This window comes from Paroedura picta, chromosome 4, assembly GCF_049243985.1.
Source record: "Paroedura picta isolate Pp20150507F chromosome 4, Ppicta_v3.0, whole genome shotgun sequence".
Taxonomy (NCBI): Eukaryota; Metazoa; Chordata; class Lepidosauria; order Squamata; family Gekkonidae; genus Paroedura; species Paroedura picta.
Window position 1 is genome coordinate 136,903,218 of NC_135372.1, and position 26,208 is coordinate 136,929,425.

A 26,208-nucleotide genomic window follows, 5' to 3' on the forward strand; every position below is an offset into this window, starting at 1 on the left:
ACGACACATGGTTTACGTTTTGAAGATCCCAGTTCCAAATGGCAGCACCTCCAGTGGAAAGGAAGCAAGGCTGGGAGTAAAGGATGAAAGACTTTTTGCTGCCAGTTTCAGCAGGTTGCTCAGAGATAGAGGCTCAGAGATAGATGGATTCTAAATTGAACCCAGCTTCATGGGTTCCAAAAGATGCAAGGGCTTGCTCGGAGCAGGGAAGGAGTAGTGCTACTTTCTCCTTTGCATTTTGCTGGTGAGCTTTAGCTGTGTGCTAAAACGTACAGCCAGCCAGGGCCTGAAGGTCTTTTTATTTTTCCAAAGAAAGGTAACCAGAGAAAGCAAAAACCTATTCAAATCGAAAAGGGCACAGTCAAATCCCAGCTGGCTAAAAGAAACTGAAACCTGCCAGTTGGCAGTGCCTAGGACTGCTGTGCCAGGTGACTCTTGCAATGGGGACTGGAATATTTTTTAATAGGAGGCCCACTGCTGCTGCAGTATGGTCCTAAGCAGCTGGCGATTCCAAGGGTACCTCTGGCCTTTGGATTTTATTTCGCTACCGTCCACTAACATAGTTGAGGGAGGGAAAGTGTTGTCAGGTCGCACCTGGCGTAAGCCAACCCCCAATGGGGTTTTCAAGGTAAGAGACAAACAGAGGAAGTTTGCCATTGCTTACCTCTGCATAGCCACCCCAGACTTCCTTGGCAGTCTCCTATCCAAGTACTAGCCAGGGTTGGTCCTGCTCACGAGATTGGGCTACCCTGCCCATCCATATCAGGGGACTAGCATAGCTACTGCTCTGGAGTTATTCCACTGGCCAGTGGGGCAGCAGTGTCAAATGGGGAATCTGGCAGGGCCTCCCTACCCTGTTGTCTGCTTTCTTACAATAATGCCACGGGGAGGGGGACATCTAGGGCAGTGGTCCCCAACCCCCGGTCCGGAGACCGGTACCAGTCCGTGGATCAGTCGGTACCGGTCCTCGTCTCCTCCTCGTCCTCCTCCCCGGCTGCTGCCTCGGGGGCTGCCCTGCCACTCTGCCGCTGGCTCACCTTTGGTGCTCTCCAGCAGCCGCCATGGCTGGGGCTCCATCTCGGCATGGCGCTGCACAGCTGCTGCTGGCAGCGTCCCCCCAGCATATGGTGGGAAGTCAGGGGCACCGGCGGGAAAGCAAGTGGAGCAGGGGCTCAGGCGGCAGTGGCAACGTCTCTTGGCAAAAGACTACCCCCCCCCCCCCGGGCCTCAGTAAAATTGTCAAACATTGACCGGTCCCCAGTGATAAAAAGGTTGGGGACCACTGGTCTAGGGGACACGGCAGTGACCGGAGACAAGCACCCACTTCCCCTGCTTGCTGACATGAAAACGCCTATTGCGTGGGAGAAAACTGAAACGTTTATTTCAAGAGATAGTCCCTCCCCAACACAGAAAAACTGGAGAGCAGCCCAATGATGGCCAGCCAACCAGAAGACCCACAAGCCACAAAAACCAACCCCTTCCTGTGTGAGCACATACACACACACACAACCAGCTCCAGTGACTTGCATTCAGGTTACAGCACTAATACATTGAGATTTTATTTAGCCACTATGGTTAACAAGCATCGGCTGGCCCACCCTCTATGAAATTGCCCTTTTAAAGCCATCAAAGCCAGCAGCCATCATTATGCCCTGGGGCAATGAGTTCCACAGATTAATTACACAGTGAGCAATACAGTCCTTCTTTTTGTCTGCCCTGAGTCCACTGCTTGTCGGTCTCACTGGGTGCTGGGAGGTCTGATATTTTGAGAAAGGGAGAAAACATTCGCTCTATTCAATGTCTCCACACCATGCATAATTTCATAAACCCTCTATTACATCTATCCTCTTAATTCTTTATCCCCCTTAAAAAAAAGCATGCCCACCCAACCTCTTCAGGTTTTTCTCAGAGGAAAGGTAATCCAATCCTTTGGGTCATTTTGGCTGTGCTGTCCTTTATCCGGCTCTACAAAACAGAAGGATCTGCTTGAAAGGAAGCCGTTCAAGTTGTGTGCAGCATTCCAGACATAACCACTGCATAAATCTATTCAACAGGGCCCATCATGACAAGATACAAACAAGGACTTGAAGGGTCACAGCTTCCCATGGTAGACACACTGCGAATAATGGGTTCCCCCACACTTTTGCTCAATTTATACTGGAATTCATGTGAAAAAGCCAAGCGTAGATGAGGGCAATCCCGTTTTATCCTTCCAACAACCTTTTCAGGTAGATCAATTTGATGAATAGCTCAAAAGTCATACAGGAGGCTCTGGGGAGCTGAACCCAGATTTTCCTGGCCAAACCAGGACCACCTCTCCACCTACACTCCTTGCGCTCTACTACTTCCAACCTCCTGGTGGTCCCTGGCCCCAAGGAAGCCCGCTTGACCTCAACCAGGGCCAGAGCTTTCTCCATTCTGGCCCCACCATGACCCATTATGCACGGGGGTTTTAGCGCACATTCGGGGTGGAATGGCGGCGACTAAAATCACGGATAACGCACGGAGCCGGCTGCAACCGGCTGCAGCTTCGGTGCATGCCGCCGAAAAAGCCGCGTCAGTGAAACGCGGAAGAAAGCACAGCTTCCGGGTGAGCGGGGCGCAACCAGAAGCGGCGCCCGGATCGGCGCGTGCATAATCGGTTACTCTGGGTTTTGCCGCCGTCGCGCCCCACCCCGTGCATAACCGGTATGCGTCGCGTCTTCCCCCTCCGCGTTTTCCACGTGACCCGAAATCGCCGTTTCGGCGGCCGTGCATAATGGGCCCAGGTGGAACAAGCTCCCAGAGGAGATCAGGGCCCTGACAGAACCTAAACAGTTCTGCAGGGCCTGCAAAAGGGAGCTCCTCCACCAGGCATTTCATAGAATCATAGAATCATAGAGTTGGAAGGGGCCATACAGGCCATCTAGTCCAACCCCCTGCTCAACGCAGGATCAGCCCTAAGCATCCTAAAGCATCCAAGAAAAGTGTGTATCCAACCTTTGCTTGAAGACTGCCAGTGGGGGGGGGGGAGCTCACCACCTCCTTAGGCAGCCTATTCCACTGCTGAACTACTCTGACTGTGAAAAATATTTTCCTGATATCTAGCCTATATCGTTGTACTTGAAGTTTAAACCCATTACTGCGTGTCCTCTCCTCTGCAGCCAACAGAAACAGCATCCTGCCCTCCTCCAAGTGACAACCTTTCAAATACTTAAAGAGGGCTATCATGTCCCCTCTCAGCCTCCTTTTCTCCAGGCTGAACATTCCCAAGTCCCTCAACCGATCTTCATAGGGCTTGGTCCCTTGGTTGAGGTCGACCCAAACCCCCCCTTCCAATCGCCGCCCCCCCCCCTCCTACTACGACTGACACTAATCGGCCTTACCCACTGGGTCCCAGTAAGAGTTGAGCTGAGGCTCTTGCAATTCCATTTTCTAATGTTATTGTTATGATCATGTTGTTATTGTTGTTATAATGTTATTACTGTTATCACCTGTTACCATATATTACCTGTATCTTATTCCCTGTAAACCGCCCTGAGCCCTCAAGGAGGGAGGGAGGGTGGGAGGTAGATGATAGATAGATAGATAGATAGATAGATAGATAGATAGATAGATAGATAGATAGATAGATAGATAGATAGATAGATAGATAGATAGATAGATAGATAGATAGATAGATAGATAGATAGATAGATAGATAGATAGAACCCTTAACATTCTAATCATTGCACTGTAATGGCTCTCCTAATAACACCGAGTTAATTATTTTGAATGAGCATCTGACTTTCCTCATGCCATTTGCTTCTCAGAATAAATAAATAGGGAGGGGGGGACGGACTCTGCTATTAAACAAGATCTCTATTAGATTTAGGCCTTAAAAGCCACCAACCAATTAAGCCCAGGTTCCATCAGAAACGGAAGCACAAACAGTCTAACTTTCTAAATTAATTTCCCATAACAAATTCAGTTGCAAAAGTGGTTCTAAAAACCATAACCGGCCCCCAGTGCGTCTGTAGCAGACGGCGCTGCGCCGAAGGGCATCCCAGAAGGAGAATAAAATCGAGGCAAATAAGGCAGACGGTCCCTGTTCAGCCACACGTATCTCCATTCTTAACCCAATGCAAGAACAGCGGCGGGGGGGGGGGGCGGGTTTAAAAACCAAATGCACAGAGCTCGGCCTAAATTGTTTACGGACACAGCTGGGACACGGTGAAGCTTGCAGGTGCATTTTCGCATCTGTTGGTTGTGATGTTTACAAGAGGGAGGACTAGTTCATCGCATGCTCTGTGCATCAACGTCAAGGGAGGCAGCTCACGTGGAACTGGACCCCGGATTGTGCGCGTGGTTGGCAGCACACCGACACAAATGGGTGCATAGAATCATGGAGTTGGAAGGGACCTCATGGGTCATCCAGTCCAACCCTCTGCACTATGCAGTTCTCTGGCAAAAGATTTTGACCTGAGGATCTCTGCTGACCCTTTGAAAAGCATCCCACTAGGAAAAAAGCATCCCACTAGGAAAAACCTCCCACTAGGAATGAAAATAGGGAGAAAGGATGCAACGAAAGCTGGGCAGCTCCCTAGCACTGGAAACACAGTCTTAGGCAAAGAGGGTCAGTTCTGGCATTCACAAAATTCAGTACTAAGTTAAGGCTTCTGAAACTTCCATGGTTGTGCAGGGAACTCTGGCTCAGATCAGACTTCATGCAAGACACCAGTTAAGATTATCATAGAATTCACAGACTCATAGAATCATAGAGTTGGAAGGGACCTCATGGGCCATCTAGTCCAACCCTCTGCACTATGCAGTTCTCTGGCAAAAGATTTTGACCTGAGGATCTCTGCTGACCCTTTGAAAAGCATCGCCAGCTTCTCCATTTTACTTAACTGCTGTATCAGGTTTCTAGCCTTCAACTGAGGTTGTCAGAGTGCCCTGTCCCCCTCCCCTCGAGGCCACAGGTGAGGGGTGGTAGGGTTACCATATCCAGGCTGGGTAACTCCTTGAGATCTGGGGATGGAGCCCGGGGAGGACAGTGACCTCAGTGGGGTGCAATGTTGTGGAGTCCACACTCCATCATCCATTTTCTTCATGGGAACGAATCTCCGTAGTCTGGAGATGAACTGCAATTCCGGGGGATCCCCAGTTCTCACCGGGAGGCTGGCAATCCCAGCTTCAACACAAAGTTCTCCAACACCAAATAGAGGGCTTTTACGAAGAAGAAGAAGAAGAAGAAGAAGAAGAAGAAGAAGAAGAAGAAGAAGAAGAAGAAGAAGAAGAAGAAGAAGAAGAAGAAGAAGAAGAAGAAGAAGAAGAAGAAGAAGAAGAAGAAGAAGAAGAAGAAGAAGAAGAAGAAGAAGAAGAAGAAGAAGAAGAAGAAGAAGAAGAAGAAGAAGAAGAAGAAGAAGAAGAAGAAGAAGAAGAAGAAGAAGAAGAAGAAGAAGAAGAAGAAGAAGAAGAAGAAGAAGAAGAAGAAGAAGAAGAAGAATTGGTTCTTATATGCCACCTTTCCCTACCCGAAGGAGGCTCAAAGCGGATTACAGTCGCCTTCCCATTCCTCTCCCCACAACAGACACCCTGTGGGGTGGGTGAGGCTGAGAGAGTGCTGATATCACTGCTCGGTCAGAACAGTTTTATCAGTGCCGTGGCGAGCCCAAGGTCACCCAGCTGGTTGCATGTGGGGGAGTGCAGAATCGAACCCGGCATGCCAGATCAGAAGTCTGCACTCCTAACCACTACACCAAACTGGCTCTGGAAAGTACCTGGAAAGCTACAATTCTGTTGCCAGGCTGACTGTCCTGAGCTGGACAGACCACGAGGTTAAATTCAGTATCAGACGGCTCCTTATATTCTTATATATCCATTGGCCTCTTCTACCCTGAGTGAGCGAAGCTAGAAACTGCACGACCAGGACTATCGCACGGCAGAATCTATGGAAGATCACTACGTGAAACTTCAAACAAACAAATAAAGTTGCCTTTCTCTGCAGCCACTGAAAAAAAACCCAAAGTGAACAAGTCTTCCACAGCCTTTAAATGCAACTGGGCACGGGGGAAGAAAGCAAGTTTTGACAGGAAAGAAGCTCCGTGGTCTGAATAAGTCAAATATGCTCGATAGTTTAATGGCTTACGAATGGCACGTCCAGGAGACCGGGTCCAATGGAGCCCAGAAAATGGGAAGGAGAAGAGGGGACACACTGGGTACAGAACTAAGTTTAAGACCAGTGTAGCATCTTTGAGACCAGCCAAGTTTTATTTAAGGTGTAAGCTTTTGTGTTCGTACGCGCTTAGTCTGAAACGAAGCACCTAGGTAAGGAACTGGACGTGAAAAGTGATTATGTGGGGAAATAACAGTCAAAAAGATTTTTCACTTTCTTTTTACCTACACGCTTTCTGAAATCTAACTTTCCATTTCCCTCCTCCCCCTGTGGGTTTGGGTGTGAATTCTCAGGGATTCCGATGTTTGGTATCAGTAGTCAGATATACTTAGGGAAACGCCAAACCCAGGAGTGAGGGAATACACCAATAAAACTGGGATGCATATGGATGCGGAGTAAGCTTTTCTTTTCTTTTTTTTGTAATAGCATGACACAAGACTTCAGACAGCCAATTTGTCATTCCCAGATAGGCATCTGTTTCACTATCTGCAATCCCTGAAATCTTTTCAAGCAGTGTCATGTATTTTGTTCTCTGGAACAAATGGCCCCAAGAAGAGTAGGAAGAAGTATATTTCTTGAGTGCTTTCCGTAATGTGAAGAGTTCACCGAAATGATTTCTGCATGTAAGCCCTCACCCTCTCCTTCCTAACTTCCTTTTCACGTACATGGGACAGAACTGAGAATGTCGTGGCTTCGTTTGCCAGCACACTCACCAAAGCATGGATCGTCAAACAGAGATTTGAAAGAGAGCAGTTTTTGAACCACAACGTGCAGCAAGAAAAGTGAGTTGCGTTTCCCATGGTACAGCTTAGCTATCCTGAATGAGGGATTTCAAGTCAGCAAAGTAATAAAGGAAGACTACAAATGTGCGCAAAATTCAGCCTTTCTCAACATGGATAAGTTATAGAAGTTACCAGGCTCAGTTTTAAGGTATTGATTATCTTCTACAAAGCCCTTGATAACCTTGGTAACAATTCTGCAGGACCACCTCTCCAGCTACACTAGGACAGATAGTAGGCTAACTGGCCAGTAATTTCCTGGTTCCTCACTGGACCACTTTTTGAAAGATCAGTGGACTATTTACTCCTCTCCAGTTTTGGGGCACAGCAGCTAATTCATAAGAGATTAGATAGGATAGATTAGGTAAGTAGGTAGGTAGATGGTAGGTAGGTAGATGATTAGGTAGGTGGGTGGGTGGGTGGATGGGTGGATGGATGGATAGATGGATAGACAGACAGACAGACAGACAGACTTATATATGTGTATGTGTTCACATATACATGCACACATAGACAGACAGACAGAAAAAGAGGTCAAAATCTCAACATCCGAGTCCCCAAAGAGCTCTCAGGTATACGTCATCATGACCTGCAGTGGTTTTCAATGTTCCTAATCAGACCAGAACTTTATATCTTCCCACCTGGATTTGACTCAGTTCTTCAGACAACTTCCCTGAAAACAGTGGCTGTAGCATGGGTTCATGCCCCCCACTTTCCACACTGCCGAGAAGCAAAGAAATTCACTGAGCTCCAGTAATCTCTTTATTGCTTGGTTCTCCAAAAGCCCCGCTGCTCTCAGCGTGGTTTTCTGAAATGTTGATTGTTTGCCTTGACGATTTTAGCAACCTGCTCCTCAAATTCTCTTTCTGCATGCTGAATTATGGACTTTTGTTTCTTTTGCCAGCTCAGTCCACTGGGGCAGACCTCCCAGTTTTTAAAAGAAGCCTTTAAAACATTTTATAGCTTCAATGCCTTGCACTGTTAACCATGTCTGGGGAGGTCAGGAGGGCTTCCTACCACACCTCTATCCTTCCACGGGGTCTGCAAAACAACAGTGTGCAGGAAGGACTTTTTAATAAAGGGGTCAGAAAGGCAGTGTAAGGGAACAGGATTGTGGCCAATTGGGCATACCTTGGCTTGCACTGCACTCTCTTGAACCCTGTTATCCACTCCCATGTCTTACTTAGATGATTGATTGACTGATTGATTGATTGATTTTTATGCTGCCCCTGTTGGATGTTGACATCTCAGGGCAGTGCACAACTAATGAGATAAAATAGTAAAACAGATCAAAATACACAAAAACAATTTATAGACAATGAAATCACAGCTAACTGATGCTAGCACCAATATGAATTTCTGAGGGGAATAAAATGATTTCTGGGAGCAAGCTGGGGGAAAGAAGGGGAGGCGACAAAGGGAGGGAGGTTCAGCATTTTGATCTTGATGTTATCAGAATCTCCTGGCTGGCTGGCCTCAACCACAGGCCTGGAGGAAGAGAAGTCTTACAAGCTCTGCGGAACTCAACAAGCTCCAGCAGGACCCTGATCTCTCCCAGGAGCTCAATCCACCAGGCAGGAGCCAGAACTGAAAAGGCCCTGGCTCTAATGGAGGCCAGGCGGATTTCTCTAGGCTAGGGACCCTTAACTGATTGGGGTTGCTAGACCTAAGAGCTCTCTGGAGAACATATTTGCACTGTTTAATATCTTCTCTAAGTCTTACTCCACTGTTATTGGTTGTCTCGTGATGTCTGACTGAACTGTTTTCTATCTTGAGGGGGGAAATGATGTAAACAATAAGCATGCACAACTGGGACCAGGTCTAGAATTTAGCATGAAAGCTCTCTCATTTGGCTTAAGCAAGCTTCTAGCTCTCAATGGCTGTGAGGTTAAGTCTTGAAAGTACGTAGGCTTGATGAAATGTCAGAAGCAGAAGAATGAAACCAGTGGGGTGTAGTGGTTAAGAGCGGCAGCTTCTAATCCAGCAAACGGGGGTTGATTCCCCGCCCCTCCACGTACAGCCAAATGGGTGACCTTGGGCCTGTCACAGCCCTGTTAGAAGCTGTTCTCATAGAGCAGACCTGTCAGAGCTCTTTTAGCCTCACCTCCCTCACAGGAGGTCTGTTGTGGGGAGAGGAAGGGAAAGCGATTGGAAGCCGCTTTGAGACTCCTTCAGGTAGTGAAAAGCCAATTCTTCATGTTAAAAAAAGAATGTTTATAGCTCACTGGCCTCCTCCACAATAGGAGAGAAGTAGAATGGCCTAATGCTGGGAGCGATTGAGGACAAAAGAAGAAGGGGACGACAGAGAATGAGGTGGTTGGATGGAGTCACTGAAGCAGTCGGTACAAACTTAAATGGACTCCGGGGAATGGTAGAGGACAGGAAGGCCTGGAGGATCATTGTCCGTGGGGTCGTGATGGGTTGGACACGACTTGGCACCTAACAACAGCAACAGAATGGTCAAGGTTGGACTAAGATCCGAAGGACTTTGGTTCAAGCTGTGGGAAAGTAGTTATTTCTATAGGCCACTAGGTGGTGGAGAGTGCTGTCAAGTCACAGCTGACTTATGGGATCTCTGCAGAGTTTTAAGGCAAGAGACTTTTAGGCTTGCCAGTTCCTGTCTCTGCGTCATGACCCTGGTATTCCATGGAGGTCTCCCATCCAAGTATTAGTCAGGGCTGACCCTGCTCAGCTTCCGAGATCCAATGAGACTGGTCTACTCTGATGAAATTGCTCCAGGCCTTAGGTGGCTTAACACCTTGCAAGTGGAGTTTCTCACATGGCCACTGAGAGAAAAATGTCCAAATCCTTGGAGGAAAAGTGGGATAAAATGCTTTTTCTCCTAAACAGCTCTACATTAGTTTATACCCATTACATGAACCACATTTTCTGTATGCAGAATTCTGATTCTGCAAAATGACTTGACTCTGAGACAGCAACTTCATCTCCTATTCTGTCAATCCAAGACTATTTATTTCTTGGTTGGTTGGTGTTTCGACTTTTATTCCGCCCTTTCTCAATAAGACTCAGGGCAGATTACAGTGTCAACGAAATACACAAATTGTAAAAAATATATACAAAATTTAAATTTAAAATTGAATACATTTAAGACACTTTAAAATGAAGCATCTACTCTTGCCTTTCGTAGTGTTCTCATATGAGATGGGGGGCTGTCCACTTAACATAACCTTCAGTGAGTATATTAAATTCAGGGTGGGCAAAAAACAAACAGGTTAATGCCAGCCCTGAATGTCTAAGCAATTCACTTTATCAGACACTGATCACTTGTACTGATCAGAAAGAAAGTGATATTAATCATTCCAGCAAGAGTCAATATTCGGGAGCTGGATCTGCACGTTTATGGATGGCATTGCATTGTCAAGGGAAGAGCTGAATTATATCTGCTGGACAGCAGAGAAGCTGTCAGCTCAGTTACAGTACAATCCTATACCTGTCTATTCAACAGTGAGTTCCAGCAATGCAAAGCAGTGGGTGCCTGCAGGTGAATGGGCACAACATTGAACCCCTACTTGGACGTGCCCAAGGGCTCATGGTAATTGTAGTCCATGAACATCTGCAGAGCCAGTTTGGCCACCCCTGGTTAGGTGAACGTGAAATTTATCCAAACGGTAATTAAAAAATAATTAATGCAAGAGTTAGCAACACACGGCGCACAAAGGTCACATGAGAAATATATCATAATTTGGACGTTCCCAGACAATGTACTTCTCCCAACGATGTGCAATTAACACAATAATCTATACCATCTGGATGCATGCAGTGATGCCAAGTCATAAATAGAGTGGTGTCATATTTGTTAGACAGCTATCTGCACAATAGCACACAAATAAAGAGTTAGCCTCTCTAATATAATCGTAGAAAGGCTACAGAATAAGATCTGGAAAACAATGGGTTTAACATTTCCTTTCTGCTTCTAAGTGGTGCAAACCACTTTGAATGCTAGGAAATGAAGGTGCAGATCTGTAAAATACATGCGATAGAATACACGACTCTTAAGATATTTATGTACTACAGTTCCCATGAGCCCTTGACAACATGGACAATCGATGCCACGTCTCTCACTTCCCTCAAGTCTGCCCTCAACATTCACATTTGTTATAGACCCCCTTGGTACAACCCGTTTATCTTTATTGCCCTAAAGAAAAAAACAAAGACTGTATTCAGACATAACAAGCAAACTCTGGTTTATTGTCAGGTCCATGGGCTCCTTTTCCTAGCACTTTCCTTGGGCACAGAGCTGAGGTTTGAAGGCTACCTGATTTGAGCTACAGTTCAGCAGCTCAGTTTGTAGGAGAGAAACAAACCGCAAATTCCCATCAGTGTCCCAGTAAGGATGTCACACCAAGCAGCGGTTTTCTTTCAATCCAGGAAGTCTTTAATCTCAACATGGAAACTCACAAACCAACTGGCATTTGTTAAATTTGTTTGTGAGGTCTGAAAGCAAGACGAGATGCAGATACATGTCATTAGAAAGAACGTTTGTTCTTCTCTTGCTTGACTCGACTTCCACATATCGCACAACAAGAAGTAATGATTGTGTTTTAAGAGGGTTCTCTGCCCAGCCATGGGGACTTGACACTTATTGACAGGAAGCTCCAATCTGAAGAATGTTAACAACCTCTCGTTGTCCAAGAAAAAGGGTTGCATTTTTGCGCTTTTCAGGCCCTGCTCCCTGCTCCAGTGATAAATTAGGTAGGAAGAAGTTTCTTGGAAGTACTTCAGCACCCCCTCCAAAAGGCAAATATTCTTCAAATTTGGTAAGTTGCCACAGAGGTAGCTGTCCAGAGCATGTCTGCAAGGATCTTCTTTAAAAATAGAATCATAGAATCATAGAGTTGGAAGGGATCTCATGGGTCATCTAGTCCAACCCCCTGCACTATGCAGGACACTCACAACCCTCTCGCTCATCCACTGTTACCTGCCGCCCGCTTGAACCTTTGCAAAATCAGCATCTCCATCAGATGGCTATCCAGCCTCTGTTTAGAAATCTCCAAAGATGGAGAACCCACCACCTTTCGAGGAAGCCTGTTCCACTGAGAAACCACTCTAACAGGAATCCAAAGATCATTTCAACAAATGCCATGTTAGTCCTTCCTTATAAGCACATAAACAAACATGAACAACAGCTCCTTCAGCAAAAATTAAAACTGTCTTCCCTTTAACAACAAATTCATCAGAACACAAATGGCACGTTACAAATAAATATAGAATCACAGAATCATAGAGTTGGAAGGGGCCATACAGGCCATCTAGCCCAACCCCCTGCTCAACACAGGATCAGCCCTAAGCATCCTAAAGCATCCAAGAAAAGTGTGTATCCAGCCTTTGCTTGAAGACTGCCAGTGAGGGGGAGCTCACCACCTCCTTAGGCAGCCTATTCCACTGCTGAACTACTCTGACAGTGAAAAACTTTTCCCTGATATCTAGCCTATATCGTTGTACTTGAAGTTTAAACCCATTACTGCGTGTCCTTTCCTCTGCAGCCAACGGAAACAGCATCCTGCCCTCCTCCAACCTTTCAAATATGTTCAAGTCCCACTGGGAGTGTTCAAACCATGAGTGTTTTTCCCACTGAAACCGATCCAAAAGGGCCGCTATGTATTTGACACAATGGGTTCCAGCTCACGAAAGCTTGTGCTGCAATAACTCCCCCAACCCCAACCCCTCCCAAATCTTTAAAGTGCCACAAGACTCTTTGTAACTGAAATCAATGGGACTGAAAACTGTTTTGCTTTGGCTGCAGCCCTCCTCATTGAGTGCGTTAATTCAGACGTATCGATACAAAAACCTAAGTGCCTCTCACTCCACAGAGCCGTAATTTTGTTCGAGTGCGTAAATATGAAACTCATACAAACATTTTGCCCATTTTTGTGTCTCAATCTGACATTGATTAAGCCTAGAAAGAAACGAGCAAACAGCAGAGATCTTCAACACGCTCGGAATTGAAAACAAACACCTGCTGTCCTTGGAAGGAGGTATCAAGTGCCACTTTCAAGTGCCACTTCCAAGAATCCGTCACCACGGTTGAGGCTTCAGAAGAGACGACTGCAGTTCCTAAATGGCAACACTGATATCGCTATCCGAAAAAAAAATGCAAGCACAATTAATTCCGGGCAGGTAGGAGACAGACAGGACCACCCTAAGAAGAGTTGCAGAATTCTAAATCCATTGGAGTTAACCGATATAGAACAATATTATTGGGATTCACCAAGAACTAAGGACACGTCATCAAACACAACAGCACTCCCCTGCAAGGACAGATGGTGGACAGGCAAAGAAATGGAATAGGTTTCCTCGGGAGGTGGTGGGTTCTCCATCTTTGGAGATTTTTAAACAGAGGCTGGAGAGTTATCTAACGGAGAGGCTGATTCTGTGAAGGTTCAAGGGGGTGGCAGGTGACAGTGGATGAGTGATAGGGTGGTGAGTGTCCTGCCAAGTGCAGGGGGTTGGACTAGATGACCCAGGAGGTTCCTTCCAACTCTATTATTCTAAGTCTGCCCTCCACGGATGATCTCATTCAGGAACCCCTGACGGCATTCTGAGCTTAGTGGGACTTTTAAAAATATATTTAGGACAACATAATAGATTTATTAATTATACTTCCCTGTGGAACCGCTTGGTTGCTTATGCTCCCACAGGGCTCTTTGCTCTACGGGTATGAACCTACTGGTTGTCCCGGGCCCCCGGGATGTTCACCTGGCCCCGACCTGTGCCAGGGCCTTTTCAACTATCCCCCCCCCCTTACATCCTGTTCAGGTGTGCAGAAACATTATACTTTGAGAGCTGTACTATACACTAGAGTAATTTAGTCTATTGTAGCAAAACAAAGGCCCTACGTGGTCTGGAACCCACATATCTGAGGGACCGCCTGTCGCCCTATGCCCCCCCACAGGGCTTTACGCTCTGTGGGTACTAATTTTTTGGTCATTCTCGGCCCCAGGAAAGTGCACCTGGTCTTGACCAGGGCCAGGGCCTTTTCAGTCCTGGCCCCAACCACATTGAATGAGCTCCCGGAAGAGCTGAGGGCCCTGCCAGAATTATCAGCTTTCCTGCAAGACGGAGCTCTTCCGCCAGGCGTATGGTTGAGGCCAGGGTGGAGTCCCAGTATTCCATCTGAGGATCCCCCCCCTAAAGTACTATCTGCATGGCACCTCATCCCCATTGGGAGATAACTTAGCCTTCAGCTGAATGGGGAGGGAGGGGATTTGGGGCAATGAGAAGGGTTTATATTTTATTGCCTGCTGCCACGTGGGAAGAGATGTTTATGGGTTTTATTGTGTTTTAATGTTTTTACTGTTGTGAACCGCCGTGAGTCCATGTGAAGAGCAGCGATAGATAGATAGATAGATAGATAGATAGATAGATAGATAGATAGATAGATAGATAGATAGATAGATAGATAGATAGATAGATAGATAGATAGATAGATAGATAGATAGATAGATAGATAGAGAGGCAGAGGCAGAGGCAGAGGCAGAGGCAGAGGCAGAGGCAGAGGCAGAGGCAGAGGCAGAGGCAGAGGCAGAGGCAGAGGCAGAGGCAGAGGCAGACAGAGACTTATTCATTCATTCATTCATTCATTCATTCATGAGAAAGTAAACAGAGGGAGGAAAGATCTGTTCAAGTGATGATGCTTATTTTGGAGACAATTCAAAGTTTGCCTAGATATTCAAGTTTTCGGGAAACGTTTTAAAGTATTTTCAGGAGAGGGAGGTGTGCTAGTCTGTGGCAGAATAGCAAGATTTGAATCCAGCAGCACCTTAAAGACCAAAAAAAAAAAGATCTCCAGGGTATAAGTTTTTTGAGAGTCAAAGCTCCCCACATCCTATATTTGATGGAAACCTTGTTGCTCTTTACAGTGCTACTGGACTCTCAAGTCGTTTGTTTTAATTTCATCTCAGACTGACCTTCCTCCTGCCCCCCAACCTTGCAACGGTTACATGCCACCAAAACTATCCCAAGGCAAAATCAGTAATTTGGCAACATTACGCCAAACATTACTCCCTCCAAATATCGATCTCCATGAACCATGAAGCTGCCTTCTTCTAAATCAGCCTTGCCTACTCAGAGGGAAAGCGGCTCTTCTGGGCCTCAGGCTGCAAGAGGGTTTTCCCCACCCCTGCGAACCAAAATCCTTTAACTGGAGATGCCGGGGATTGAACCTGGGATCTTCTTTGCCCAAAGAATATGCTGTGTCACGCCGCAGTTGTGGAAACAAAACACCTTTCCTGGACCCTTTCCTGAGGGGGAACGAACAGCTTGGAACCCCCCTCTGGTGTCGTAAAAACAGTGTTAATAACGCAAGCTCATAGCTTGAACAAACTTTGTCGGTCTTACAGGTGCCGCTGGACTCTCAATTTGTTCTGCTGCTCCAGACCAACACGGCTACCCACCTGAGTATTAATAACATTAATAGTTACAATACCCACCACACTCTTCAATGGGAAAACAGGAAATGCTGTCGATTACGGCAAGATCAATGGGGCCGTAATCTCGCTATGGCGCGACGTTAAATTTAAAGGGTTTGAAACTGCTCGTAAAGTAAGAATTGGTTGCTACTGCCATACAAATGAATTGCCAAAAGGGGGGGGGGGGGCCTTTTGCAAAATACCCAAAGGCTCTCAGGTGGAAGATTTAACATGGAACACGGGTAGCACTGGAACAATTCAAGTACGCCTGCTACGGAGGACTGAGTTGGCCACACCAGGACAATTCCCATGGTTTTTTTCTGACATGGAGAAAACACTTCCTGGAGACTCTTCCCCTGCCTCATGCATGCCTGTGTGGTAAGGAATGATCTTGTTAGGCTCAAGAAGTGGGCTAAACTGAATAAAATGAATTTCAATAAGGGCAAAATGTAAAGTTCTGCATTTAGGTAGGAAAAACCATATACACTGAGAGGCTGGTTCTGTGAAGGTCCAAGGGGGTGGCAGTTTACAGTGGATGAGCGAGAGGGTTGTGATTGTCCTGCATACTGCAGGGGGTTGGACTAGATGACCCAGGAGGTCCCTTCCAACTCTATGGTTCTGTGATTCTATGAAATAGAGGCCCTTCCAACTCTATGATTCTATGACTCTGAATTCCATCTAAACGTCCGGAAGAAGTTCCTGACAGTTAGAGCGGTTCCTCAGTGGAACAGGCTTTCTCGGGAGGTCGTGGGTTCTCCATCTTTGGAGATTTCTAAACAGAGACTGAATAGCCATCTGATAGAGAGGCTGGTTCTGTGAAGGTGCAAAGGGGTGGCAGGATGCAGTGGATGAGCAATAGGGCAGTGAGTGTCCTGCGTTGAGCAGGGGGTTGGACTAGATGACCCAGGAGGTCCCTTCCAACTCTATGGTTCTGTAATTCTATGAAATACTTGTTTCCTGGACTCTGTTCCTCAAAGGGAACCAAGAAGCTCCAAGCATTCCACCAACCTCCCTTCTCTTCCTGCTATCGCTCGGCAGCTTGTGTATTCTGTTCACTGGGCTGCCCAGGTCAGAGTGCCAAGCTACACACATTTATCAATTAGATTACTATTTCCAGCGGCACCTGTAAGCAACTTTTATCCTTTCTGTATGGAAGAGCCTTGCACAATTCAAATGCTGGCAGGCTCTGCCAAAAAAATCAATCACCGCCTTGTTGAGGAAACAGCTTTAAACGTGAAGCACTTGAAAGAGAGCCGGAACTATAGTAATCTCCATAACTGCATGGGGGGGGGGCAGCATCCTGGGCAGATGGGTATTAAAATGTTAGGGCAGCCTCCAAGAGTAAACTGTAAAGGGGATGCAGGGAAGTGCGAGCAAAATAGCATCAAACCATTTCTGGGCAAAAATGGCCAGAGGCAAGGTAAGTTCTGATCTTGTTCCATCGATTTGACGCATCTGCTTACGGTGTCCAGAAGAAGCCAGGTACACCAATAATCTGATTTAGACAAGGAATGCATCTACAGGTTTCAAAAACAGGGAGGGGATGCAATCCCAAACAAGCAACCTCAGAAAGCAAAGCTGAGAACATTCATAGTCAGACAAGATGTCCTCGCCCCAGGAGGAGAAAGCAAGATTCTGATTGTGCTGCATTCAACCACAGCATTAGTCTTAAAATTAAAGGGACCAGCACGGATGGCCCAAACTAGCATGGTCTCAGAAGCTAAGCAGGGTTGGCCTTGGGTAGTATTTGGATGGGAGGCCACCAAGGCAATCCAGGGTTGCTATGCACAGGCAGGCAACGGAAAGCCACCTCTGCTCAGCTCCTGTCTTGATAAAATCTTTGGTTTCGGCTGCAGTTTGATGGCGCTTTCCTCCAGTAAGCTTCAGAAGCTATCAAAACCTTCATAATTTCATGTGTTCACTTTTTTTATCTGTACCACTATATATTTCTGGTAAGGGATTGCCATCTTCCTTTATGCATATTTACCCAGGAGTAGGCCTCACAAGAAGAAGAAGAAGAAGAAGAAGAAGAAGAAGAAGAAGAAGAAGAAGAAGAAGAAGAAGAAGAAGAAGAAGAAGAAGAAGAAGAAGAAGAAGAAGAAGAAGAAGAAGAAGAAGAAGAAGAAGAAGAAGAAGAAGAAGAAGTTCATACAGCAAGAAAAACAGCTTCCATTTCCCTTCTAGAACCCCTGGGAGAAATATGCTTCTGCTTTAAGAAGAGTTCTTGCTGATCATGAGTGTGGAGGCCCTGTATATTTCAACAGGAGAGGTCTACAAAGTCTCTTGCCTTTATAATGGATAATACCTCCATCAGTCGAACTTCTGTGTGTCCAATTCTCTGTCTTCTTACACGATCCACCAGCATGCAAAACAAAAGCCTGACTCTCATTTTAATGGCTGTACGTGGGAGTGGCCAAAAACATATGTTTCTGGGTGGTGGTGCTCCAAGTAATGGAGAAAGGAGGGCAACTTTACGAGCTGCTGATTTTGTGGGTTGGCTTCGGTTCATGGAGTACATCCACCAGCAGTCACTGGTAGATTAATGTTCTATTGTTTTAACTGTATTTGTAATTATGTATGTACACCACCCTGAACCAGTCTTGGAAGGGCAGTCAAGAAATATTATCGTTATTATTAACAACAACAACAATGATAATATGATGCAGTAACGATGCAGACTCCAAAGGGGGAAGTCAATTCATGCAACATACATCTTTCAAATGTGACTAGCCTCATTTGGAGCTTCTGCTACAGGGAATTTTTTTACAGCACCTAAGATGTGGCGGTTTCTACTCCACAGCTTGCACAAATGTGTTTGTGTAAAGTGCCACTAAGTCGCAACCAACTTATGATGACCCTGTAGGGCAGTGGTTTACAACCTTAGTGTTCCGACCCCAAGTGGGGTCGCCTGGCCCCCTTCTGCGGGGTCACCAGGATAGGTTGCCACCATGGCGGTGGCAGGTGAGCTATGGCACTGGCTGCCTCCATATTGTTGTGCTCCTGCATGCGTGCATGCGCACCACCCCTGCAGTTGGAGTCGCGGCGTTACGGCGATTGAGAACCGCTGTTGCAGGGTTTTCAAGACAAGAGAGTAACAGAGGTGGTTACTTCTTCCTTTGCGTAGGGATCCTTGAATTCCCTGGTGACCTCCCATCTGAAGGCTAACAATCAATCAACAGTGCCACCACAGAACTACTGTATTTATTAAAACACTTATATTCCACTTTTGTCATGGTTCAAGGAGGAATGCCTCTTTACAGAACACACACATTATAACTTGGTAAGTAGGAGTGCATTCAGTTCACCCAAACCGGGGGGGGAAAGCAATGTTTACAGCATATGTGGAAGGGGTGGCCAAACGGTGGCTCTCCAGATGTCCATGGACTATGTGGTAATCAGTCAATGTGACAAAACAATTCAGTAAAACAGATCACCAAAAAAATCAGCCAATAAAACAGCTCCTGGTAGAATAAATAAAAACATGTCAATAGCAAACAAACCAATAAAAACGAGATGAGCCAATTAAAAGAGCCAAGGCATGAAACCACAAAACAGTGAAGTCTAAAATGATATTAAAAGACCAAAATAGGCCAAATAGATCATTTTAATTAATAATCCATAAAACATACTAATAGGAACTGTTAATTAAAAGCTCGGGTAGAAAAAAATGTTTTGGCCAGGAGTCAAAAGAAAGTAAGGAGAGATTCAAGGAGGGAGTCATTCCAAGGGCGAATTGCCAGTTGTTTGAATTAACCCTAGGTCATGTGATGGGTTCCTAGCCTCTAGTTCCCATTTGGTGCTATAGCACAGACTTGTACCTGAAAGGATGTACTTTCCTCCTTTTTTCACAATACAAGACTTTGTAAATGCAAAAAAATCTTTCACCAATACCACTTACATCCCTAGTCAGCAGATCCCTCCCTGAGACCCCATGCTCAAGAATAACCCCCCACTTCAGCACTCCCAACACAACAGTCCCCTAAATGCTGGTGCCCTTGAAATTGCTCAAAGGCCCAGCTCACTGAAAATTATGCCTAGCAACAAAGCCTTATAGTTTTACAATGCAGGTTTACACGATTCATTACTTATCAGTGTATTTATATGAAATCCCTGCGTGTTGTTTCCAGCCTCTCCAAGATGCTGGTGTTCTTTCTTGATGCTGAGTTGTATCTCAACAAAGCCCGTTGTATCTACCCTCTCTCCTCCCCCCACGCCCACCACCCTTGGCCACAGTCTTTGGCCTTCCATCTTTCTTCCCAGCTCCAGCTCCCTGCCTACCTTACTGGTGGCTGGCACTTCTTTGATATTGAAGAAGTTGGAGGGGGGCACAGCCAGGGACAGGAAATCCCTCCGGATTTGCTGCTGGTTGTACAGACGGCCAATCATGGATGGGACAGCCAGGACAGTCTACCTGATTGGTGGTTAGGCAATGAGTCCCAAGTCCTCCCGGCACCCTCTTACCATTTTATTAAGAAGAAGAAGAGTTGGTTCTTATATGCCGCTTTTCCCTACCCGAAGGAGGCTCAAAGCGGCTTACAGTCACCTTCCCATTCCTCTCCCCACAACAGACACCCTGTGGGGTGGGTGAAGCTGAGAGAGCCCTGATATCACTGCTCGGTCAGAACAGTTGGCATGCCAGATTAGAAGTCCGTACTCCTAACCACTACACCAAACTGGCTCTTAAGAGGTTCAGATCAAATGATACACAAACTTAAAAAAAAAAAGATCTGCTTCCTGCACTTCCATTTTTAGATGTGTATCTTTAAAAAAAAATAGGGCACAAAGGAAGTCCTGAAAAGCCTCTCACACAGGCCAATTCATGGAACTTCAGTGAAGAAAGACTGCTTGGAAACAGTGCTGGAAAAAGGAAAAACGAGGCCAGGTACTATGATCTAGCTTTACTCCATTTTCTTGTTACACAAATATTTGCCGGCACAAAACAAACCCCTTTGTCGTTCATGCTTTCTCAACCCAGAAACCCCTTTGTCATTCAGGCTCTCTCAACCCAAAACGTAACAGCAGGAACCCAACGTCGCCTATGAATGAAGATTCCAGGTCGAATCTTCCTGCTGAATGTCTTACTGGCTGCTAATCAGATTGAAAAGCCGGGCCTGGAGAATTAAGGCCTACTTTTTCAACAGCGTAACAGTCCTTCATTTAACACTGCCCTGCAATATCTGAAAGGCCTCTTGTTGTGTCCAAATGTTCAGGTAAAGTCCACTCAACCCCCTAAATTAACTACTAATCTGAGCAATGCCAATGCTGCCCCAAAATATATGGTCTTACTCCGCCTGTCTCTATAAAGCCTTGAAAATGTGTTCATAAAAGTTACTGGCAAACGCACACAAAAATGTCAGTGTGCCCATATATACCAGTTTAATATGCCAGCGGTACATCAACAGTGTAAAGGACTCTGAATCTCTTCCAGTCTGCAAAGGCTGCCCCAGATAATTACCTGCAGATAGATTTCCTTCATCATAATCATGGCCTGTATAACTATGTCCCACCTCGAAGCCTTTGATTGTTGTTTTATTTATTTATAATAATTTTATTATGTATAGACCGCCCTCCCCACAAGTGAGCTTGGGGTGGTTTACAACAGCAACAAATAGAATTGTTAAAACTGGGCTATCAGTGAGAGTTAATTTAATGTTTTCCATATTTTTCCAATGTTCTATGTTGCTTGTTGTTATCAGTTTATTATTGTTAATCTATCTGTATTGTTTCTGTTTTATGTGAACCGCCCTGAGCCTTAGGGGAGGGCGGTATAGAGAGTGAGTGAGTGAGTGAGTGAGTGAGTGAGTGAGTGAGTGAGTGAGTGAGTGAGTGAGTGAGTGAGTGAGTGAGTGAGTGAATCATAGAATCATAGAGTTGGAAGGGGCCACACAGGCCATCTAGTCCAACCCCCTGCTGAACGCAAGATCAGCCCTAAGCATCCTAAAGCATCCTGAATGAATGAATGAATGAATGAATGAATGAATGAATGAATGAATGAACGAACGAACGAACGAACGAACGAACGAACGTTTGGCTTCTTCAATTCCCCACTCACCATCATTTTATCCCATGCCAGAACCTGGCTGCAGGGTAGGGAGCCAAGGAGAGGAGGGAGGCCCATATGATCTCCAATCACCAAGGCTTCAACCATAATGCCATCGTGCAGGCCCTGCGGGACTTCAGGGCCTGCGTTTCGACTGGTAATTCATTCCGTCAGGTTGGAACCAGGGCCAAAAAAGCGCTGGCTCTGGTCAAGGCACAGATACCGCCAACAAGTTGGTATTTGCAGACTGTAGTGCTCTTTGGGGAACATACTGGGAGAGATGGCCACTCTTTGAATACCAAAACTTTGAATCTGATCGAGGATTCAATCAGCAACCAATGCAGCTGCTGGAGGGCAGGTCAAATATGGGCCCTCCATGGCGTCCTCGTAAGAACCCATACTGCAGAATTTTGCACCAGTTGTAATTTCCAGGTCAGAGTCAACGGTAGGCTTGCATTGAGCAAGCTGCAATAATCTAATCTGGATGCAATGTGGATCTCCCAATAGGGGAGATCTACACTTTTACATTTTATAGTGTTTCTATTGTTTTATTTATCCTGTTTTCATTGTTCTATTGTTAAGTTGTTATGGATATGGAATTTTTTAACCTGCCATTCACCGCCCTGAGACGACAAGTCCAAGAAGAGCGGTACATAAATCAAATTATGAATGAATGAATGAATGAATGAATGAATGAATGAATGAATGAATGAATGAATGAATGAATGAATGGGAAGAGGCTGCCTCCTTGTTTTATGGTATTACTGCACTGCTGAATGAGTAGGGAGGGTAGAAAGATCAGTATCTCTATCTAAAAAGTATACTGATATCACACCATTGACCATGAATCTGTGGTTTAATTTTGTGCAATGACATACACCATTGCACGAGTTTTCTAAACATCGAAATTTATGCAAATTTATGAAATTGTCCTTGGAATAATTGTTCCCTAAGTGTTCTCCTCTCCCTTTTGTTTCTGTATTTTGCCTAAACAGACTTGCTCCATCTTTCATGCCAGCCTGGAAAACAGGAGATCGGAACTGTTGTACATACCAGATATGCAGGACTATCTTATGAAAATGTGCACTAATTTTTTATTGTGAGACCAATTTGCACAACGGATATCAAATAAAACCCACACCGAGAAAGGGAAGGGAAGGGAAGGGAAGGGAAGGGGGGGGAGGGGAGGGGAGGGGGGGAGGGGGGGAGAGAGAGAGAGAAAGAGAGAAAGAGAGAGAGAGAGAGAGAGAGAGAGAGAGAGAGAGAGAGAGAGAGAGAGAGAGAGAGAAGAAAGAAAGAAAGAAAGAAAGAAAGAAAGAAAGAAAGAAAGAAAGAAAGAAAGAAAGAAAGAAAGAAAGAAAGAAAGAAAGAAAGAAAGAAAGAAAGAAAGAAAGAAAGAAAGAAAGAATCCCAAATGTGTGAACAAGTGGCTGGTAAGGTACACACTGTTGCATTGTGAACAGCTTTTTTGCACAACTGGCAAGTTTGTATCCTTGCACAGTTAAGTCAAAAGTTGTTCTTTGCTGTGGCCTAGAGAAATTGGCAGCTTTTGTCTGTTTTTTGCTGCTTAAAAATAAACTAAACAAAGATAAGATTATTATCTCTTTGCTCCCCAAAGTGTTTAACTCTTGCAAAAAAAGCCATTCCAATTGTTACTCATGGTGATCTGCAAATGATAGACTACTGTCATCCATATAAGCTACTGTTTGAACTTTACACACAGAATTCGGTTTCAGCATCTCTTTGACTAGGTTTCTTTTTTCCCCCTGTCTTCCCAACTAGATAGACATAGTCTCTCTCTTTGCTATTTATTTTTCAACAAGAAATTTGTTTTCATCCTTTTCCTATTCACCTTGAAACTGCATTGGCAAACTGACTTAGGTCCTGTGTTGATATCTGTGATTTCATTGCTTTCTTGACTAGATCTCAAAGAAGTGGTAAGCCTGTATCTGACCTGCACCACCAATGCTCTTCTATATCAAACCTTAACACCACATTCAAAAACTCAGCATCAAGAAAGAACACCAGCATACTGGAGAGGCTGTTAACAACACGCAGGGATTTCATATAAATACAATGAAAAATAATTAATCGTGTAAACCTGCATTCTAAAACTATAAGGCAGGGGTAGTCAACCTGTGGTTCTCCAGATGTTCATGGACTACAATTCCCATGAGCCCCATGGGAATGGGGCTCATGGGAATTGTAGTCCATGAACATCTGGAGGACCACAGGTTGACTACCCCTGCTATAAGGCTCAACAGATTCACCGAGATACCTACTGGTCTTTAACATTCAAAAGAAATACTGAATTTATGAACATTCAAACAAAACACACAAAACGTACAAATTAAACCAGAATCTCAACTTCATTGGGCCAAAAAGATGCCTATGGCTTACAATACTTCACTCTAAAAAAATCAGTTCGACGTACCAATTAGTTATTCATGTCCATCCGCATTAATATGCCCTTCTCCTCTGACTCAACATAGACTATGCATTCAGGTCTCCTCTACAACAACCAATGTTCACAATTACCTGAATCTTGAGATGAATGATGAAATTATCATGTGCGTATGCTGCTCTTAAGTGCAAAAGATTTCAGATATCTTCTGATTTTTTTTTGGGGGGGTGAGGAAAATAGAACCACACCTCAGATATCAGAGATACCCTTGGGCATGCCCTACAGACTTTTCTTCTTTGAACAGCAGGCCCAAATGCATCACACGTTACTTCTGAAAGTCCCTTCAATTCCAAGTTGATCAGCTGTATGGCCAGGAAAGGGGAAGGGGGATTGCGGTTCGAAAACTCAAGCCAAGATTCTCCTTGGACACACACAACTAGTTGTGAGATAGTTTGGACTGTAGCCAATATTTACATCAAGAACAAAAAAGGAGGAGGTTGTGCCTACCAATAACAACGTGCAAATCTCTTTCTTCGCTTCTCACTTTGGCAAGGATGTGGTTTTATTTGAACAATCTGACCATTAAAATATTAGTTTTAAGGGAGATCTGGTACAATTGTTTCCAAGCTAGGAAGATTCTGGCTGTATCTCAGCAACACAGCACTGAGCGTGTTACCACTGTGTGGTGTACTGCACAGCTAGTATATTGAGAAAGCGGAGAGGAAATGCTGAGAGACGTCAATGCATAAGCTTATCATGAATTCCTTTGGTGCAAGATTGAAATGCATTAATTTCTCTCTTTAAAAAGAAATGGGCTTACTGAATTTGATAACATCCACAACCTCTGTTAACCTCCGTCCTTTTCTACCTGCTCCCAAAGAAAAAAGCCATATTCCGCTTTTTCTTCACTAAAAGGATGTTTTTGATGCCATTGCTATTCTGCAATTATTAATGTGAAACTTTCAGAAATGTCCCAATCTGAAATCACTACATTCTATCACACCTTTCCTCCAAGACAGACTTGGAGAGGTTTACGAAACCTTGGGGTTTTTTGACAGCTCTGGAAAAGTTTCCTGAATGGGTGAGAGTTAATTAATTTTAATATACTTTTAAAATTTGTCAAACATTTCTCAGTTGATCTTACCATATATGGGCTTGTCAACCTGCCCCCCCCCAAAAAAAATGGATAATGATGGGCCCAGAGGGGAGGGGACCAAAGTGGTTGTATACACAGCTATGCTTTCCAACTCTATTCTGCACAATTGTGCCACTTCTGGGGTTTTGAAGAATATTTTAGGGGGTTCTCAATGGTAAAAAAGTTGAGAAAGACTGCACCAAGGGAAATCTTCCTCATCTTAGGTACAAACAATACATTTAACAGTTTGAGTTAGGGTTCCCATACCCGATTCCCTGCATCCACTTGGATGATAAAGGAAACTCACTTCCCTAAACATCAAGGGACCTGATTCAAATCAGGACTCGCAGCACCAGGGGAGGAGCCGCCCCCCACTAGAGATGCAGAGGCGCAGAGTGGTAAAAATGGAAATAGTAAAGTCCTTTTCTTCCCTCCTACTCCCCCCTCCCCCGACTTCTTTTCAATATTTCCAGTGGGGGGAAAAACTGGAACATCTGGGGGAGGGCTAGATAAACCTATGAAATTTTGCTTTAAATAAGAAAAGCCTCGTGTCACAAAACATTTCACTGGTTCCAAATGTACAGCATGAAAAGCATGAGGGCTTTCAGTTTTTCAGTGGAAAAACTGGGGAATTTGGGAAGCACTGGAGGTGGGGAATTTCGCACAGTAGATATTGACAGACCAACATGGCTACCCATTTGAATTAGTGATATTATTGTTAATAATATTAATTCTATTGTTTACCGCTGCTCTCAGACAGCTGGCTTGCAGCGGTGTACAGCAATAAAAACCACAATAAAATCATACATTAAAAGCAGCCTAACCACCCTCTCAGTACCCCATGACCCTCCCCTTTACCCACCTAACCTGAAAACGAGGTTCTCTTTCATGGTCATATTCACTGCAGACTTTGTTGGGGGGGGGGTAGATAATGAATTGCACATTATAGTTCGTTGCTCAGTCAGCTGTTTTGGTTTTATTTTATCCTGCTTCTTTCTGAGCTCGGCAAATATGGTATTTCTGCTGCATGCCGCTCGAGAGGGGGGATGCAATGGAACGTAAGCATGCCAACTTTAAAACCTTGGCTGAAAAGACGGTTTCTTAAATGGTTCCGAGAGAAAGCAGGGAAAGATCTGTAAGGCCGTGATCCATGATGGATAGAGGCAAAAGACAACATACCAAACCTCAACCCCTTTCAAAGGAATGGGAGGGAACTGCTTGGGTTTTCTAAAATGCAGCCATGAAATACAAGAGGGAGGCCTTCGTTTCCTCTTCCCTCTCCCCC

The 26,208-nt window shown here is 45.1% G+C and overlaps 1 protein-coding gene across 3 annotated transcripts in view; it reads right to left on the reverse strand.

Annotated features, from left to right (window-relative positions):
- The window catches only part of TAF4 (TATA-box binding protein associated factor 4), a 107,256-nt gene that overhangs the window by 41,558 nt on the left and 39,490 nt on the right, over positions 1 to 26,208 (reverse strand). The gene's annotated exons all lie outside the window — the stretch shown is intronic.